This window comes from Protopterus annectens, chromosome 12.part0 (assembly GCF_019279795.1).
Source record: "Protopterus annectens isolate FY-2018-M chromosome 12.part0, PAN1.0, whole genome shotgun sequence".
Taxonomy (NCBI): domain Eukaryota; kingdom Metazoa; phylum Chordata; order Ceratodontiformes; family Protopteridae; genus Protopterus; species Protopterus annectens.
The window spans coordinates 763655057-763675697 of NC_056746.1; positions in this window are offsets into that span (position 1 = coordinate 763655057).

A 20641-nucleotide genomic window follows, 5' to 3' on the forward strand; every position below is an offset into this window, starting at 1 on the left:
AGGTGTATGACATCAGCAGGCTTGCCAAAGTAGGGCAATGGACAATGTAGTGACTGTGACTGGCTTCAAATGCATGGATCCCTTTACGCACACGCACACACACACACACACACACACACACACACACACACACACACACACACACACACACACACACACACACACACAGTCTCACAGTTGGCATGTCTGGGATTATATCTTCTCCCTAACTAGTACATCACACTAGAGCATTATGCAGTTAGAGCATGTGCCACAGAGCTTATAGGGATAGCCCTTCCCCAAAGGTGTATTTCAAGGTGACTGACATCAGCAGGCTTGCCAAAGTAGCACAATGGAAAGTGTAGTGACTGTGACTGGCCTCAAAAGCATTGATCCCTACACACAAAGTCTCACAGTTACCATGTCTGGGAGTAGAGCTCCTACCTAATTAGTACATCATACTATAGCATTACACAGTTATAGCACGTGCCATGGAGCTTATAGGGCTAGTCTTTCCCCAAAGGTGTATTTCAAGGTGAATGACATCAGTAGGCTTGCCAAAGTAGGGAAATGGACAGTGTAGTGACTGTGACTGGCCTCAAAAGCATTGCTCTTTTCACACACACACACACACACACACACACACACACACACACACACACACACACACACACACACACACACACACACACACCAGTTGCCATGTCTGGGATTACAACTCCTACCAAACTAGTACATCACACTATAGCATTATGCAGGTATAGCATGCACCACAGAGCTTATACGGCTAGCATTTCTCCAAAGGTGTATTTCAAGGTGAATGGCATCAGCAGGTTTGCCAAAGTAGGGCAATGGGGAGTGAAGTGTGTGTGAATGGGCCATAAACCATTCGTCTGGAAGCACACACACAACACTCAGTCACACACCAGGTTTACATTTGACAGGAACATGTATACAACTGCTAGATTAATAATGACTTGTACTGTCATGTTACACAGTTATCACAAGCACCACAGACACTATAGTGCTGAGGGCTACCTGAAGCAAATGTCTACAGTGATAGACATTTGCACATCATGTGGTATTGGCCAATTGGATGTGTGCTGTGTGAGACAGGTCTCATGATGGGAAGCTCTTTGTCACTGTCTGTCACTGTTTTCCACACATCTATGTATGTGTATGTTTGACCTATTATAGTGTGTTGTCCTTAGATATATCTGTGTATTCCTATCCGATGTGTGTGCAAAGCATGACTGGTGTACAATGTGGAGTGTGTGCACAAACATCTGTGACTGACAGATATGTATTGTCCACTGTTGTTACCAGACATGGGCTTCATTTGGGAGCATGCCCAGTATGACCTTTCTGTATTTTGTTTTCAGACATGGGCTTCATTTCTCTAAGTGTGGGAGCATGCCCAGTATGACCTTCTATATTGAATGTGTGAATCCATTCCAGGTAGGTTGTAGTCCAGTGCAGGCATTTGTGTTCTACACCTACAGTTAGCAACCTATTTTCTGCAGGATATCTGTAGATCGGTTGACAATATGAGGTCACGATGGGCAAAGGATAGTGAGATACTGTAACTAATTGTGTCTGTGCTGCTTCTGCTACATGGTTTTGGTGTTAGCAGAGATATTCAGACATATGTACTGTTTTACACTGTGATGTTTTATGTCATCAACTACTGACAGGTATACATATTTGCTTTTAGTAATTTCCTGGGAAGCACAAGATGTATGAAGCTGTGTCCAGTATTGTGGTCTGCAGCCTATATATTCTTGCACAATCATGCCATTCTGGAGGGGGACCTGCAATCACTTGCTGATGAGTCTGTGTAAATGGTTCAGCACTTTGGAACTATGGTGGCTGAGGATCCCATGCATGTACATCTATCGACACGACAGTATGGCCATATCCTGCTGTGGCCATACCTGACAGCTGTACAGATTCACACAGGTTACCCAGAGGCAGGCCTCATATTTCTGGTCATTAACCCTTCACATTGTGGTTTATGAGCAGGTTTGTAGCCACCCATTCCTATGTTTGTAGGCAGGGGTAGTATGTGCACACATCTGAGTTTCAGACTTCACACACTCCATGGCATCCATGCTTCTACCCCATCCCTGTTATTCTAGCCTCTTCCAAACAGTATTCAAATGATATCTGATAAGTATCCCTATAGTTATCACTTCATCCCAGTATTTAGGGGTTGGTCCACAGTTCATGCAGTAGGACATGGTGGACATGCTACTGGGATTTGTCGACTTAGCCTTGCATTTGTTTTCTGGGGACCGTGTTATGTTATTAATTGGGAGTCCATGATATAATATACATTGGCAGTACAGGAGAGACACAGGCCTTTGACAGAGGACTGTAGGGCATTTGGTAGTGATGCAGGCCATCTGTAGCAGCCCAGTGCCTTGTGTCACTCCTACAGTCCCAGGCTGCAAGCCACTCTATTCCCCTGGGGTGACAGTGTAGGTGTGCAAGGTGTTAATGTCAATAGTTTCTGTCCTTATTGATCCATTGGTGTGGATGCTGGCAGAGTGCTGCTTACAGCTAGGGACATACCTGCATGGGACACCTCTTCAGCATGCTGCATTCTGTGGCTATTCCCATACAGAGGGGAGGGGTCATATTGTACTCATTCCCAACAGCAGAGATATGACCTGTGAGGTACCTGTGGCTGATGCTGCGGTGAGCTGGGTGCATGTGTGCTATGGAAGCTACTTGCAGCTGACTCACATATATACATGGGGGTATTCCACTTATGCTGGCTTGTGCAGGGACATCAGCAGTTTCTCAGTACTTCATACCTATGCCTTTTGTGGTCTGCCAGTGTTTGGCCAGACTACATCAGTAGTCCATACTACACAGCCAACTAATATGCTGCTAACCTGTAGATACAATTCCAACTGTGTGTCCATTTGACAGTAACATTTTATACACTGTCTGTCTAGAGTACTTCCACCTGTGTACTGTTTGCATGTCTGGGCCCACATTCATGCCATGTCCATCTTTCAGATGGTGACAGATATCACATCCGAACAATTAGTATGGATTACTGCTGGATTGTGTCTTGCTGGGATGCATTGTGTTTGGCACTGCATTTGTGAGAACTTGGCCCTGTCATCAATAGTACTGGCCAATGGCCACTGGGACCCAACCCTCAATGCCTACATGCTGAGCACGTTCACACAAAATACAACACACAACAACCTAACAAACAGAGTCCTGCATATTGTACATGTGCAACAATCTAGCCTGCTACTTTGGCCAGCTCAGGCAATCTGTGCTCCACTGTTATTATACCTACATGTACATGTTACTACATTTCTACATAGGATTGTGGGGGGGGGCACCTGACAACTGTAAACACTTGCTATGACTGTACTGGTATGTTAGGTACTCTGTTGGCTTCCATTTCATTCTGTATTCTGACCTATCATGCAGACTAGAGGCATATCAGTGTACTACAGTTCTTAGGTTTGATTGACCTACATTTCAGTTTCAGACTTCTTACCCTTCAGAACTAACATTCCACTGCCTGACCTGTTGTAGTCTGTCTGTGTAGGTCTGGAGGGGGGGGGGGCTGTTCTCCATAACCATCAATCATAGGCCTTAGCACAGCCTTTCTTTATGTTTGTCTACACCTGTCCTGCTGGCTGAGACTGTTGTTGAGTATGTGAGCTTTACTAACATGCATGTGTGTGTCCTATGGACACACATTTGTCCCACCACATGTCCTGCAGTGGGTTTTGTCACCTTGTCTAGTACTGCCTACTATGTGTACACCAGAATCTGTTAAGGATTTCATGCTGCCGATATAGTTGTCTATTATCTGCTGCCACCCCATTCATCTACCTGATTCCCTTACATGCTCACATCCATACCATAGATACAGGTAGCAGAACATACTACTACATTCAGCGACTGATAGTGAGATTGACTTACCTTGTGGCTGTGCCAGTATTGAGGATGATGCTGGAGGGCTGACTATGTCGGATGCACATAGTACACTCCCTATACATGGTTAAGCACAGGTAGCGTCATGTTTAGCATCCCTTTTAGTGTATGTGTGAGTCAGAGAGAGGCGTCATTCCCTGGGTTACTACCATGTCAGTGTATGTGCTATGTGTTGCTTCTTTGCCAAGGCCTGGGCATGCCTCCTTCTGCCTACAGGGGCAGGCCCAGGTTGTTCCTCCTCTGAGTCACTCTGTGTCTGTGCTGGCCTTGGCAATAGTAAGGGGCTATGTGGCCCTGTCCATTGCTGTTCCTGCTGCAGCTGTTTCCGCAGGATCATATTGTGTAGTATGGCACATACAATGACAATTTGGGTACATTTAGCTGGTGAGTACTGCAAGGCTCCACCAGATATGTCCAGGTACTGGAACCGTGACTTGAGCATCCCAAAAACACAGTCTATTATGATTCTGGTCTGTGCGTGTGCCTCATTATGGAGTTCCTGTTTGGGTGTGTGTGCATTTCTGATGGGTGTCATCAGCCATGGCTTCAGTGTGTAACCAGCATCCCCCACTAGGTGCCCATATGGGATGTCCCCATTGGCAAATCTCATACAGCTGCATCATGTGCCATATGTGGGAGATGTGATAGCTTCCAGGGCTGCCAGCACATACATTCATTATAATGCCCTGTGCATCACACATGACCTGGCAGTTGGAGCAGAAACCCTTGTAGTTTATGTAGATTCTAACCCACTCACCGGGTGGTGCTTTGATGTGTATGTACATGCAGTCTATAGCACCCACTACCTCAGGGTATTCTGCTATTTGGTGGAAGAGATGCATATTGTTGGTCAACGCCTCATAGGTGTTGAGGAAATACATGTGCTCACTGGCATGTACTGACATGGCATCCAGGAACTGGTGGAGTACCCTGGATGCTGATGCCTGTGAGATCCCCATGATATCCCCAGTTGGCCTTTGGAAGGTACCTGTGGCTAGTATTCTTAAGCCTACACATAACTTGGTATCCACTGGGATGGGTTCCCCTCTGTTGGTTCTGTGTCTGAGGTGTGGCTGGCACAGCTCAACAATTTGCTGTAGGAGGTCCCTGTTCACCCTATAGTGCTCCACTATTTCCAGCACATGTAGCCCCTGGTAGATTACCCTGGGTCTATACATGCTTCTTCTTCTCCTCACTGTGGGTTGGTTATCAGCATTGTCATCCTCACCACCTCAGCCTCTTCCACATGTTGGTTTATGAGAGCAAAAGCAGCCCCTATCATTTTGTTGCTTTTGTTAGGTAAAATTTCCCTGTTTGTGTACACTGGTGGTGTAAAGTTTGTGGGAAAAAACAGATGGAAAGGTTTTTGCATAGTTTATAGTAGTGTGCTGGGCTGGGCTGCTGCCTGAATAATTGGCTGATTCTGATACATTTCACCTGCCAGCTATGCTAGTTCTCCTTGATTACCTTCCTACTGCTGTTTTCCCTTCCCATTGCCTTCCTGTTTAAGCCCAGAGGTGTGCCATGCAAACCAAGTGTTCAGATGTGAATGGAGCTGCTATTTCTTGGTTTAATTTTTTTTGTTTGTTTAAAACACGGTGTGCACGCACACCTGTTTAGGCAATGTAAATGCTGCTAGGCAGTTTCAGACACAACCCCTTCCTTAGCTCTGCTAAGCTAAGGGCAAACCCGAGCCACAGAGCTCCAATAAGCTTACAGTATGCCTGACACACCCCTCTATGATGTCAGTTAACTCTTAGGCTTGCACCATGGTTTTCCTGCACCTACATGGTTGGGTGTTGGCTAGCAATGAGGGGAAATCTGTGATTCAATATCATTCCCCTCATTTGCATAGAACTGACTGCTAATGCTTTGTTACAAGTCTAACACTGAGCCTTCCCCCCTTAGCAACCACTATTCAGTGGCCTTGTTGTCTTCTGCCTGCCATTGACTATAATGGCAAAATTGTGATTTTGCCTAAAAAGCTTTTTTCAAGGTTTTATTTTTATTTTTGGGCTGATCCTGTTTGCGTGCCGCTGCCCTACTCTTAAACGGCCGAAACTGGCCCAGAAAAAAGTTATTTTTTGTTATTTTGAAACTATTTTACATGCCAATGGCCATATATTTGGCCATTGGCATGCCTTCCACATTATATACACCCTTTATTTGGGGCTGTCATGGCTCCATTTTGTAGTTTGCAGAAATGTACTTGGTTACTAGCTGAATACATTTCTGCAGGTTACACTACTCCTGCACGGACGGCTGCCAGCTTCCTAGATTGCTAATTGACCTCATTTGCATGGTTTTCACCTGCAAATGGGGTAAGTAGTATAAAGGAGCTGTGTCCTTGCAGGAATAGTGCAGGACCACACGTGCATGTGCCGGGAGCTTGTTCCTGGATCTCTCGGTGGCCATATTGCCTCCAGCAGCTCTTGCACTATTCCTGCAAGCCGTGCAGAGCTTGCTAAATCCCGAGGATTGTTTAACTCTATAGAGTGTACTTAGCTTTTCTAGGTGTTTTTTATTGCTTGTTTTATATGATCAAATTTTAAGCTTTCATGAATAGTGACTTTTAGAAACTTAATTTGGCGTTGTTAGAGGAAGTGACTTTCATAGGTTCATAGGTTCATACTAGGCTATCTGCCCTAGGGCATTTATAAGCCTAGCCAGAGTGTGTTTGGCTTTCGCCACCCATTTTAAATTAATTTTGCTATGCCTTTTTTGAGGTTAGTATACTGTGCCTCTGTCTAACAGTGACACAGAAGTGATAACCGGGGTAAACCTACGATCTCCCATCCACTCATCAAGATTCCTCTTGAAGAGAGTCAGTGTGGGACTCTGCCTAACCTGGACTGGGATTTTATTCCAGAGTGAAGGGAGCCTCTGGGTTATGAATCTGTCCCTCCAGCATGTCCTATTTATTTCAGTGCTGAGGTTCAAGTCTCTCGAACGCGTAGCTCGATGGGATTTGGATTTTCTGAGGTGCAGCATGTCCATTAATTCCGGGTTGGACATGGCTTTATACGTCAGGCACAGATCGCCTCTGAGCAGGCGGTATGCCACTGAGTAGAGCTGGAGTTTCTTTAACCGGGCAGCATATGGCATCTGTTTGAGCCCTTTGATCCTCTTGGTGAGGTACTTTTGGGGTCTTTCCAGTTGCTGCAGGTGTCTGGTAAGGTACATCCCAAAGGGGCATTGTACTCAATTATGGGCCTGATGAGGGATGAGTAAAGAGGCACGATGACCTCCCTGATCTAGATGTGAATCCCTTCATGATTAGGTGGGCTATATAAAATGTTTTTCTAACCACTTTGGCCACGTGGTTGTCAAATGAGAGATTGCTATCAACTTGGGTCCCCAGGTCCCTAATGACTTCTACTGTACTTAATGGATTACCACCTATGTGGTAATTTGTGGGCACTTTGTTTTGCCAAAGGGATGACTATACACTTTTGGCGTTTAGCTTGAGGCCATGGCTCTGGCACCAGTTGTCTGTTTCTATGAGGCCCTTTGGAGGATGCTTGTGTCGGCTGGAGAGTTGATTATGGCCCAGTTTGCAGTCATCTGCGAACTTGGTCAGCCACAGTCCTTCCGTGTTGGCCTGTACCGAGAAATATATACCGAACAAGAGAGGTCCCAGGACTGAGCCTTGTGGAATGCCACTTGTAACTGGTTTGGAGTCTGACATGGCTCCAGCAATTCTAACCATGTGGGTTCTGTCCTTGAGCCAGTTTGCAACCCATCTAGTGACATAGGGGTTTATATTTAAGCTGGTGAGCTTATCTATAATGCCCGAGTGGGGTATTGTATCGAAGGCTTTTGCGAGGTCCAGGTAGGCTGTGTGGACCACCTTCCCTCGTCAATGGCCTTGGTGACTGTTTCAAAGAAATCAACCAGGTTTAAGAGGCAGGATCTGCCCTTAACAAAGCCAAACTGGGTAGGATCCAGTGTCTGTAGGTCCCCAATATCTTTATTTATGAGGTCCATGATGATCCTTTCCATAGCTTTGCAGACCAAGCTAGTCAGGCTTATGGGGCGATAGTTTCCAGGATCCGTTGAGGCACCACCTTTGTGGAGAGGGACCACTGTTGCTGCACGCCACTCTTTGGGTACATATCCTGTAGTAAGGCTAAGATTGAACAGTAGTTTTATGTTTGGGTTTAGCTGTTCTTGGAGTTCATGTAGGACGCAGCCTGGGACACCATCTGGTCCCATTGATGCTGTGTTTTTGCTTTGGAGAGGGCGGCTCTTACCTGAGCATCTGAGATGTCAGGGGGGCAGCACTCTGTTGGGATAGATATTTGTCCTTTTGGTGGGGAGAGGGGGGAGAAGTTTGCACTGAACCTGTCAGCTAGGATGTTGGCAATGTCTGTGGGCTCGGTGTATTTTTTGTCATTTTGGACTAATTCTGAGCATATCTGGGAGTTCCCACCCAGGTTCCTAACATAACTAAAGAAAGCCTTGTGATTATCCTTAGTGTCCTGTGCAATTTTTCTCTCGAAGCTGGCCTTAGACGATTTTATGAGTGCCCATAGTTTTTTGCTAATACTGATCAGAGATGCCTTCCCTTTTTGGGATTTTGCTCTATCATGTAGTAGCTTCCTCCTATTGTATAGTTTGTTTATGGCTGGGGTCCACCAGACAGGACGTCTGCCTTTGGAGGATTGGGTCTTGGTTTTATTTGGGATTGCATGATCCATGCATTCCTGAAGGTGTTCATAGAATGCGTTTATAAAGGATTCTGCGGTCTGGGCCGTATTTTCCACAGGCCCGGGGCTTTGAAGGATTTCGCCTCGGTTTTGAGGCGTGTGAAATTTGCTTTAGAGAAGTTTTTCACTGTGGTTTTCTGGGCAGGGGGTGGGGTCGGGATGTGAATATCCAGTGAGATTAGTTTATGGTCTGATCGTACCAGTGAGGGATACACTTCTGGTCTGGAGCATAGTGTCCCCATGTTGGTGATGATCAGGTCCAGTATGTTTTCCCCTCTTGTGGGAGTGGTAACAAGTTGTTCCATAGCATTTGAGTTTATAAATTCTAGGAACCTTTGGGCTAGAGTGTTGGAGCTAGAGTAATGCTCCCAGTCTATGTTTGGGTAGTTGAAGTCGTCCAATATAATGGTGTTTGGAGAGACCTTCATATTTTCCAGTATTCTCAGGAAGGCCAAGTGGGGTTCCTGTATTTGGGGGGGTGGTCTGTAACAGGCTATAAACTGGAAGGCAGTTTTACCCACAGTTAGTTGCACATGGATAGTCTCTGATGCTTCGTGCTGTGCCACCAACCTGGAGGTGTGGGTATCTTTGACAAATATTGATACTCCCCCTCCTTTTGTGGTTCTGTCCAAGTTTTGGGGCCGAAAAGCATGGTATGAGGTATAACCTGGTAGTGCTGGGGTGCTCTCAGGAGCCTTGAACCAGGTTTCTGTTACTGCACAGATATCGATGTTCTCCATGCTAAGGAGAGTTTCGAGTGCGTGCATCTTGAGGTTTAGACTTCTGGCGTTGAGTAGCATTACTCTTAGTTTCTTATCCCTTGTGATACCTATGGAGGTGGGTTTGTCTTTTGAGCCTGGCCTAAAAAAGGCACTATGGGGGTAGCAAGAGCCTTTGCCAATATCCGAAAGCCCAGGGGTGACAGGTGCAAGCCGTCCCTAGCGAAGCATCGTGGCTTGTCGAGCATGTCATCCCAGGCTGACAGGCATTGGATCCCCTTTGAATGACACCAACACTTTAGCCAATTGTTGAAATTGATCATCTTGTTTTCATATTGTGGCATCATTCTTGGTGAGGGTAAGATGCTACTCAAGGTCAGGGTCATACCGGCCTGGGCTACATGCTCAGAGAGCTCCTCTATGTCTCTTTTCATTTAGCCCAGGGAGGTACGTCTCAGGTCATTCACACCAGCATGGACAATGACTGAGTCATATTTGTACTTGCCTTGGAGTGACCTGAGTGCTTGTGTTATGTGGCGGATCCTAGCGCCCGACAGGCAGCTCACCGTGACCTTCTCCTTGTTCAGCCTGGTGAGCGGGACGTCAGTGTGCCTGATGATAGAGTCACCTATTACAAGTGTATCAGGTGTGTTGTTTAGCCTTAAGGGCTGTGACTGTTCGGCACACTGGCTTTGTGAGCTATGTGTTGCACGTGTTTTGTTTTGGGGTAGCGGTTGCTTGGGTGTCTGCTTTGGAGGTCTCTGCTGCTTAGGCAGATTTTTATTTAGAGCCTCCGAGTATGTTTTTGTGTGTTTATGTGTTTGGTTTGTTGTCGTGGTAGGTCTATGTGAGACTGGAATTGTAGTGAGTGTGGTTTCCTTCTCCTCCTGACTGGTTACGCCAGTACTGAGTTGAGAGAGCTTAGCCTCCAGTTTGGCTATATGGTTGCATCAATTCTTTTTGTAGTCAGTTGAATGCTTTAGATTAAATAGTATCAGTTTGGGGTTTTTTATGGTAAATGACTATCTGTGTAGCGGACAGCAAGACTTCTATGGTACAGAAAGACTCTTGGAGGAATTATTTTAATTCATCTATGCTTTTAGCAGAAGAGCTGATTGTTGAGTTGCCTGAGTACTGTATGATATTAGCTTGTTTACAAGCTAGATGGAGATCATTAATGAATATATTGAAGAGCAGGGGCCCTAAAATGAATCCTTGAGGGATACCCTCTGTAATGGGATAGAAAGAGGAGATGTCATTTTTTCCATTTTACTGTGTGTTGCCTATTTGAGAGATAACTGGACAACCAAGATAGTGAAGTTTCATGTATTCCTAGGCAAGCTTGCTTTTGATGTGGTTTCTGGTAGGATACCATGTCGAAAGCTTTGGATAAATCTAAGAAAAGTGCTGAGCCTAAGTTTCCAGAGTTTCAATATTGGATAGCAGATGTTACAAAACTATGGATAGCTGTACATGTACTATGAAAAGGATGGAAGTCAAGATGTGTAGAGGGAAGGAGGCAAATGTCAATGAGAAGGCTAAGAAGCTGAGACTGGTACTACTTCTCCAGAATCTTTGAGAGTGGAAGCAGATGGCTCTAGGCCTAAAGTCTGGGAGTCCATTTGAGTTTTCACGTTTATGGAGAAGAAGAGTGTAGCACCTTTTCCATAGTTGTGGGACATATATTTCAGTGAAGGAGAGAGTTGATTAGGATAGCGTTAGGAAAAGCTAAGGCATCAGCAAAAACTTTTAAGTTCTCAGATGGTATGTATCAGGGACAAAGGTGATGGGTTTTAAGGTTAGTAATATTTTTTTTTATTGCAAAAATTGAGACTGGTTTGAGTGCAAGTATTTTGGAAGCTTAAAAGGGAGGACAGCTTACCCTTCAACTGTCCAGACTTTCATAGAGTATCCAGATATTTGCCTCATATTCTTGGTCTATTTCTCATACAATTTATGGTTTTCTAGCAAATCACTGAGGTTTGAAATCACTAAAAATGACAGACATTTGAGTTTTAGATGAAATATCCTTCCGAAAATGCATGCTAATACAAGACCTGTTATTCTAGCAACTGTCTAAGTTTATGAGTATTATTTAAAAATTATCCCTATTTCTGGACCTTTGTACCCCCCTTTATTTTTGCATTTGTCCAGATTTCTTGTGCTAAGTTGGGAGGTATGGAGGAGAGGAATCTGTGTCTGCAAGGAAAAGAGTTTAATAAGAGAGAGATTACTGTTTAGTTGATGTGGTTATTGAATTTGCTGGCTATGCTGTCGGTTTGGTTAGATGAAGCAGGCATAGGTTGTGTTGGTGTACCAGGTTTTAACAACCAGTTGCCTGTAGTCCAAAAAGCTTTGGGGTTATTATAAGCTGATGCCTGAATATTAATATGGTAGGTTTTTATTGGTTTTGATTTGATTTTTAGTTGAGTTTCTGAGAGATTTATAGTGTTGGTGTGCAGCTATGGGTTTAACTTGCTTCCATTATTCTGGACTCTGTGTGCCTCTCTCCCTCTCTCTCTCTCTCTCTCTCTCTTTCATGAGTAATGTAGTACATTTCAAGAACCAAGGAGCTGGATTTGATTATTTATTTATTTTTTTTTATTGAGGCTTGTTCATTTAGTATGTTAAGGAAAGTTGAGTTGAAAAGAGCTGCAGGTTCATTAAGTTGAAGGGTATGAAGAGCCTGGCAGCTGACTGTTTTTACTACTACAATGAATTGGTCCTTACTAAAGGAAGAGAGAGATTAAGAACAAGGTTGTACCAGTGTTGTTTTTGTTTAGGTTTATGATGCCTTATTGCAAAGATGAGTGGGTGATCACTTAAAGTATTGGGTAAGGCACGTGTTCGAAGGATTTTATTTGGGCTTTAGATAGAATCCAATCTAAGGCAGAGGCTCTAACAGAGTTTTTGTTGTACCTTGTGGAAGTTGAAATAAGCTGAATGAAATCATATAGCCTAATGACATTAGGAGGTCTGTTAGTGTCATTTCTTCTAAAATGATGGTTCTAAACAGTGTTTTACAAAGCCAAACGCAGCCTCTCACTTGAGACAGAGTAGCTTTGTATCTCTGTGGCCAGAAGGGAGCTGCACTTTCAAATGTAAAGTTGTTTTATCTTATTAGTTAACTGGGGGGGGGGGGGTGGAAGGCATTAAAAGGCAACAAATTCTGCAGTAAGCATGCAGTACTCTGTGCCTATACATAACAATGATTTAGCAGACAGTTATACTGGATGTTTTACAATTATTTGCTGAAAACACTTATTTCAGGAAGAAGATTTCCCACAGAATTTTTTTTCCTCACGTGATACTCACATGTGCTACTTCTGTTGAAGGACCTGGTCAGCTTGGATATGGAAGGTGTGTGACGTTAAATTGTTCCGCCTTCCTTTCAGCTATGTATGACATGTCTCACTGTGTGTGTGTGTGTGTGTGTGTGTGTGTGTGTGTGTGTGTGTGTGTGTGTGTGTGTGTGTGTGTGTGCTATCTTACAATGGGAACTGATCTTATTATTGAAAGTCAGTCAATAACTTGAGCATTATTTCTCTATAAGTCTTAATTGCAATCTAACCAAGCATATAAATCAGATACACTCAAGAGGCAGTGCCAATAAACTCTGACTTGTAAAACTGCATTTGTTATAGTAACTTTACAATCTTTTCGTCATCAGTTGATTTTCCTTTTGACCCCCATTGCTGGGATAACCAAAGGACCACCAACTGTTGCCATTGCCTCTCCTACTAACTCTTGATGCCCCCTAGTATGACTGGCTTATCCCCCAGACCCGTGCTGATGACCTGGGGCTACAGCTTCTGGAACATTATTTCCATCCTCAGGGGAGACAGAAAGGACATCAAGATTTCCTGGCAGAAAATGGTCTAATCCAGAAACAAGGATTTTTTTTTTGTATAACATACTATTTCACAAGAGGAAAGATGTCAAGGGTGGATCCTGTCTGATAAATATGGTAAATTTCTTCAGAAGGATGAACTAAGCCCTGGACTGTGAACAAACAGTCTGTAGAGTGCACTTAGACCTCACCAAGATATTGGACACCATATCACATGCAAATATAATAAACAAGCTAAATGAAATCCAAGACTCATAAATGGTTAGATGGATAGCAAACTGGCTTAGGAACAGAATTCATGAAGAGAAAGTAGATTGTGTATCCTCTAAGACCATGAAGGTGACTAGTGGGGGTCCCTCAGGGATCTGTGTTCTGTTATTTGGTATCTATGTCTCAGATCTTCATCTATCAAATGATGGTCTTGGGTTAACAAAATGTTCACTGATGATTATAAGATGGGAGTCATCAATTTCACAAGCCCCACTGACACACATAATTACTCCAACAGGAGTTTATTCTTTTCAATAACTGGTGGGAAAAAAGACCGTGAAATTAATGCTATAAAGTGCAACATTGTTACTTTTGTTAGACAACCCCTTAGTTTCAGCTTACAGTATAGATAACACAATACTCTATATTAAGACATTAGTGAGAGACCTGTGTACTTGATGGTCAAATATAAGGATACAATCCACCCATGATGCATTGGGGGTGGGGAAAACCTTTTACATTGCACACTAATTCAGCCTATCATATCATAGAGTGTAATGTCCCCATTGGGATGCACCTTACTAAGCATATCAAGCAATTGGACAGACATCAAAGGTTCTTAACTAAAGAGATTAAGGGCTTAAAAGGCCTGAGTGTCATACAGACTTCTTTGTACCTTCAAAAATCAATCAGGTCATCTACCACTAGGGCCAGAGTCCTAAATCTATTCCAGCAAATAAATAATGAAGATGGAGGACTAGAGTCATCAGCTAGTGTATCAGACTTCCTCTCCAAATCAAGCAGTGTGACATACTGTCTACCATTTGGAGCTTAAAAACCTGGATTGGTATTTATAAAAGTATACCTCCTATGACTGGCTTGTCCCTCTTTGAAAATAGAGGAAAGACCTAGGTGTGGATATTGGCAAAAAAGAAATGTCCTCTTGTCAGTTGCTTTGTAACTCATAGGACCTTATGATCTTAAAATGTCTGCCCTCCCCATTAATGTACAGATGCCTGTGTGGCATTTGTACTCTTCTGTAGTCTTTACTGACACTGTGCTTCACTTTAACAAAAAGCCACACACACTCTCCCTAAAGGAGATGAGCTGACCATTGGCTGCTCAAGTCTCCCCAAACAGTCCTCCAACTCCTTCAGTCAGTAAGTTGTCCAAATGATTCAGCATCATAGGCAAATATTTTACCCTATATCACTGAATTACCTGTTTGGTTGATTTTCAAGGACCCTGTGTTTTATATCCAATTTGTTTTAGATGGCATGTGCCACCTAAGTAAACCACAGCTGCCTGGAAGAAACCATCATTTTGACTCACCAGCTCAGAAAGAAACTATCGCTGTCTACACACACACACACACACACACACACACACACACACACACACACACACACACACACACACACACACACACACATGCACGCACACACCTTAAAATCTATGAATATAAAAAAGCCAACAATCAGGTTTGGGGAAACAACCAGGAATATCTTCATTACACTACATTGTGGTTGCTCTGATTGCTTTCATCTGAGACCATCTTTGTGAAATATCTACTGTGCCAATGGGACCAGATCATAAATTGTGTGCCTGCAAATCCAAAAAACTGTCATAAAAACTATGAAAATAGCCAGCCAATGATTTTAGCTCCAAGAGTAGTCTTGCCACTTGTCAAGGTCAAGATAGCCATCAGAAGTAGAATATTAAAGTGAAAGGAGGAGCACAGTCCTCACGTAAGGGGATGAAGGGTCAAACCCTTTCCATATAAATATATATAAGCACATGTTCATTTTTTATGATATATTTCTGCACTTCTGGAGTTCAGCTGGATTTTCTGCTGGAGTTCTGGGTTTCAGGGATGAATTCTTGCACAATTTTGAGATCTTTAACTTCCTCATTTCAAATTATAGTTATTCAAACAGAATATCAATATGTAAATATCAGTCAATATACAGTTATAGTTTTCACAACAGAATATTGTTACTAATGTTAACATTTACTTTTAACAGACATTTTTCCATGAGGACATCAATCACAATCAGTTCTTTTGTGATTTTAAATTCAGCTATGGCACACTGATTATCTTATAAAAATGGAGACATTTTAAGTTATCATTTTTTTGTTTCCTCCATTGGTGACAGCATACAATACCTATGATAATTTGCATTGTGGGATGTGAAATTAAATTATCATAGTGATATTATGAACTTCATGGATCACTGGGGTAATGTCAGAGTACTCTGAACTTCATGGATCACTGGAGTAATATCAGAGTACTTTTCTACCAAAGGGGTTATGTTAACAGTTACAGTATCACATTAGGGATGTCAAAATACTGCCACACTGCACTTATTGGGTCACGTTCGTATCAATCCATTAATCTTACCACAGTAACATTATCATGATATTTTCTTGTACATTAGTGCCATTAATGCAAATTCCATGGTCTGGTAATATATCCTGTACATGTGTGTGTTATCCATTCTCTATAACCAAATAAAAACAGACTGCCCAAGGTAAACTGCTTATGTGCATAGTTGGTCAAAGTCTGATACATTTGTTGTTCAAGATAAAAGGATTTTCTAATCACATTTGCAACATGGTGGTTGAATTAGAGGGAATTATCCATCTATGTCCCAAGATCTCTCACTACATTCTCATTTTGAGGTGGGGTGATGTCTATACTATAAGTTGGAGTGAGGTATTGTTTACTGAATGAAAATATTTTGCACTTTTTTAACATTTAATTTGAGCCTGTTTTTAATATACTGGCTATTAACAAATGTAAGTTCATGTTGGAGTGACTGTATGTTTGGGAGGGGGGACTTTTACCAGTTTGCAATCATATTCAAACTTGGTTAACCACAAGTTCTCATTTGTGATTTGGAGATCAAAAAAGTAGATACCAAATAGCAGAAGTCCCAAGGTAGATACATGGGAAACTACACTGGTCACGTTCATGCTTTCTGAAGAAATATCCAACACCCTCTCTGTGGAGGTTCTGTTCTTCAGACAGTTTTTAGTCTGTTAAACAAAACATGGGTTAATGTGCAATGTATTTAGTTTTTTTGTATTAGGCTAAATGAGATATAGTAATAAATGGCTTGACAAAGTCAAGGTACACAGTATGAACAGTATGCCCACTGTGTGTGTGTCACTTTCTCAAGGAAGTTTGCCATAATCATTAGACAGGAACTACCCTTGGTAAAGCCAAACTGATGGATGTCAAGTCTAATAAGATTTGACATCAGCAGCAGTGGTGGCTCATGATATTGGACTGCAGGATTTCAGCACCACCAGCTGTGAACCACAATGGTACAATCCAGTTATAACTTCTCCCTCACATAGGTTCATAGTTTAGTACTAAGCTAACTGCCCTTGTGAGCCATTTTAAGCCTAGCCAATTATTCCTTGTGAGACTCAATCCCTGCACCTTGTGTGTAAGGCAAACACCTTAGCCATTAAGCCACCCTCCCAACCCATAGAAAGTGAATCCAGACTGCTGCCTTACCAGTCTGGATTCAGGAAGAAGGCAGCAGACTGCTGATGCCCCAGAAGTCCATGCGGTGCTAACCACATAGACTAGAAGGGGATCAGACTGCAAGGTCAGCAGTCTTGGAATGTTCACAACTGGTTTCAGGAAACCAGTAGTGTGCATTCCAGCACAACCTCAGAGATGAGCTAATTCTGAAGCTGTGGATTTTATTACATGCAGAGCTTGGATTTTATTACTTACAAAGCTTTGGAGTTGAGTTTATTATCATTGAAGGTAGAAGTGAACGGCCAAGCAGCAGGTTATTATCATCACTGAAGGTATGAATGAATGAATGAAGCAAGCGAAGTATGTGTGTATGTGTGTGTGTGTGTGTGTGTGTGTGTGTGTGTGTGTGTGTGTGTGTGTGTGTGTGTGTGTGTGTATGTGTGTGTAATGCCCCAGTTGATTTATACTGGTGGCTATAGAGAAAACTAAGGTGGTGGTTAGAAAATACCTCAGGCTTGAACCCTGTGTGCAGGTAACAAGAGCCTGAATTCCTTACCCACCACCATTTGTGAAACGTTTACAGATTTTTGCCTCATATTTTGTTTCGTTCTGTTCCTCATAAAATTTGTGGTTTCTAAAATTTTAATTCCTTAAATAGTTGATTGTGCAGTGGTAACATTGTTGCCTTACAGCTAGAGGTTCTCAGGTTTGATTCTTTTCTGGGGTGCCTTCTGTGTGGAGTCTGTATGTCCTACCTGGCTTTGTGCATGGGTTTTCTCTGGTATCCTCCCATGTTACAAAGACATGTGTCTGCAGTATTTCTCTCTGGGCCTCTGCTGAAAATTGGCTTTTGTTCCAAGTCAGACTTTCCTGGTTAACAAATGTTAAATAAATAAAACAGACAGGCATTTGAATTTCAGACTTCATATTCTTCAGAAAGTACATAGTAACAAAAAAACTTTTACTCTAGCAATTTTCTAAGTTTATAAGATGAATATTTGAAATGTATCCCTATGTTTGGGACTGTATTCCCCCAGTATTGGCTTCATCCAGTTTTTTTGTGTTAAGGTTGAGAGATATGGTGAGAACTGAATTCACTGAATATGTTTGAGGGCTGTATTTCCCCATTACTGGCTTTGTCCAAGTGTTTTGTGCTAAGAGGTTGGTAGCTATGGTGAGAACTGAATTCACTAAATGGTAGCCATTTGTTTCAGTCTTCTTCTCTTTCATAATGCAGCTGATTTGGCATAGTGATATATTGCTCTGACTGTTTTGCATGGGGTCCTGGGTTCAAGTCTTGCGAATGAAGTGTATGGTGGTGACACAGAATTTTATATTAGCAAATTTCCAAGATTATACAAGCAGTGTTTAAAATGTGTCCCTATTTTTGGGGCTTTTGCCCCCCCCCCCCAATAAATTTTGGCTTTTTCCAGATTTCTTGTGCTGCAAAGGTGAGAGATGCAGTTGTGTAGAGTACATTTTACAAGGAGCTGAGAGCTGCAGGGGAAGCTGCTCATGCTAAGTCGCCTTGCATTATTAATAGCACAACAAATAGTGCACTTGCTTTGGATGCAGAAGGCTGTGGGTTCAACCCCCACAGGGGGTGGATGTTGTGGTACTGACAATGTCCTCTTTGGTGAACATACAGGTGCTTTATTTGTAGATGAAACAATGAAATATAAAGTTGTTTGCTAGCAGCAGCCTCTTCATTAGTTACAGATCTCTTTAATGTGGAATTATTTAGATGAATTTCACTTCTGCAGAGATTGTGCATATTTACTGATACTGGTGGACTGTAGAATTTGGGAAGACTTTTATGATGGAAATGTTCTCAATGGGGCAGTTCTGTCATTACTGGTGCATGCATTCTGTTTCATCATTTACTGGAAAAATGTTCAAAACAATAAATTTAAAATACTCTCTAACAAATGTATTGTATTATACAAGTAATATAATTTAATACAATCAGGAAGGTGTACCACACAACACATGTATGTCTTGTGTGCAAGGGGCCTATAATTTGAAAACAGCCCAAAGTTAATCTTTATACTAGTCAAATATATTTTCTTTGAATGTGAATTTTAATGCTGTTTCAATGAATGTGAGTTTCAAGGGCAGAGAAGTTTTAATGCTAAGATAATTTTCATTGTGAGACTGCATTGCATTGTTTGCAGATGTCTTAGTGTTTGTGCTGTAAAATGCAAAATAAAACTTTCAAATGAAATCCAAATCATTGTAGAAGTAAAGCAGTATGCACATTACAGTGTTTATGGTAAATGGGGTGAAATACCCAAGTAATTGGACATTGGAATGGCTGCAGGGGGAGGCTCCATTCGACCATGATTTTGTGAGGGGGAAGGGCAGCAAACTCAAAGACAGCCCCAGCTGAAGTATACCTCTCAATTGTCCAGATTTTCACAGAATGAATAGAATTTTGCTTCTTATTTTTGGTTTGTTCCTCATAAAATCTTTCTCACCAAGCTCTTTACCTGGCTGCTGTGCATTCTGCATCAGGAGCCTGACCTACAATAAGTCCTAGTGAACCAGTACATCCCTGTACTGAATAACCTGAATATTCCCTCCTGTAAGCCTTGAAAGCTTGTCCGAACTTGGATTCCACCCACCAGTCCCAGAGAAACCAACCATTTTAAGATGGATAAACCTAGTGTACCGGTACATCCCTGTACTGAATAACCTGAATATTCCCTCCTGGAAGCCTTGAAAGCTTGTCCAAACTTGGATTCCTCCCACCACTCCCAGAGAAACCAACCATTTTAAGACAGATAAACCTAGTGAACCAGTACAGCCCTGTACTGAATAACCTGAATATTCCCTCCTGGAAGCCTTGAAAGCTTGTCCGAACTTGGATTCCACCCACCAGTCCCAGAGAAACCAACCATTTTAAGACAGATAAAGTATGTGCAGATCCAGCTACCTGAACTTTATACCACAATTTAAGGTTTGAAGGCTCTGCTACGCTAGGCAAGCTTCCCACTCAGAATAGCCAGCAGCCAACTAGCCCCCCTTTTTTCCTTTCTTGTTCTCTGTAGCTAACCCTTTATCCAGCCTACTCTCTCTCTCTCTCTTTAATACGTTGCCTACTCCCTCTCTCCACAGCCTGCCACCCTTGTATGCAAACACTTAGCTGTAGGTAAGCGGCCGCGACCACTAGGTGGCACCTTATCTGTAGCTTTCTGTATTTCTACTCCTACACCTACTTCCTTACCATACCTCTGCAACCCTGCTTCTAAGCTTCTACTTCTTAGAGACTTATTCTATCACCTTTCCCACCCCAGTCCTAGGGTACCTTTAACCACACTCTAACTCTTGACTTCCCTACTTTCCTCTCACTAGCCTCTTAACCTACTTCTACATTCTTACCTTCAGACATAATTTGCTGAAATTTCCTGCTCTACACATTGTCATCCTCAATAGTCCTCTCTCTTGTCTCTACCCGCTCCATTCGCCCTGTGGGCTCACTCTGCTCCCCTGCCCCCAATTCCCACCTGCCCCCAGTGGTCCTACATTTATACCACTAATAGACACACCCTATCCTGTCCACTCCAATCAGATACCTAACATCACAAACTTACCCAACCCACTCTTTGTACACCTAACCTACTAATTAACTAAGCCACCTCCTCCCCATCTACTTTCTCATACCACTACCCCACACCACACCTTTAAACTACATCTCATCTCTTGGCTA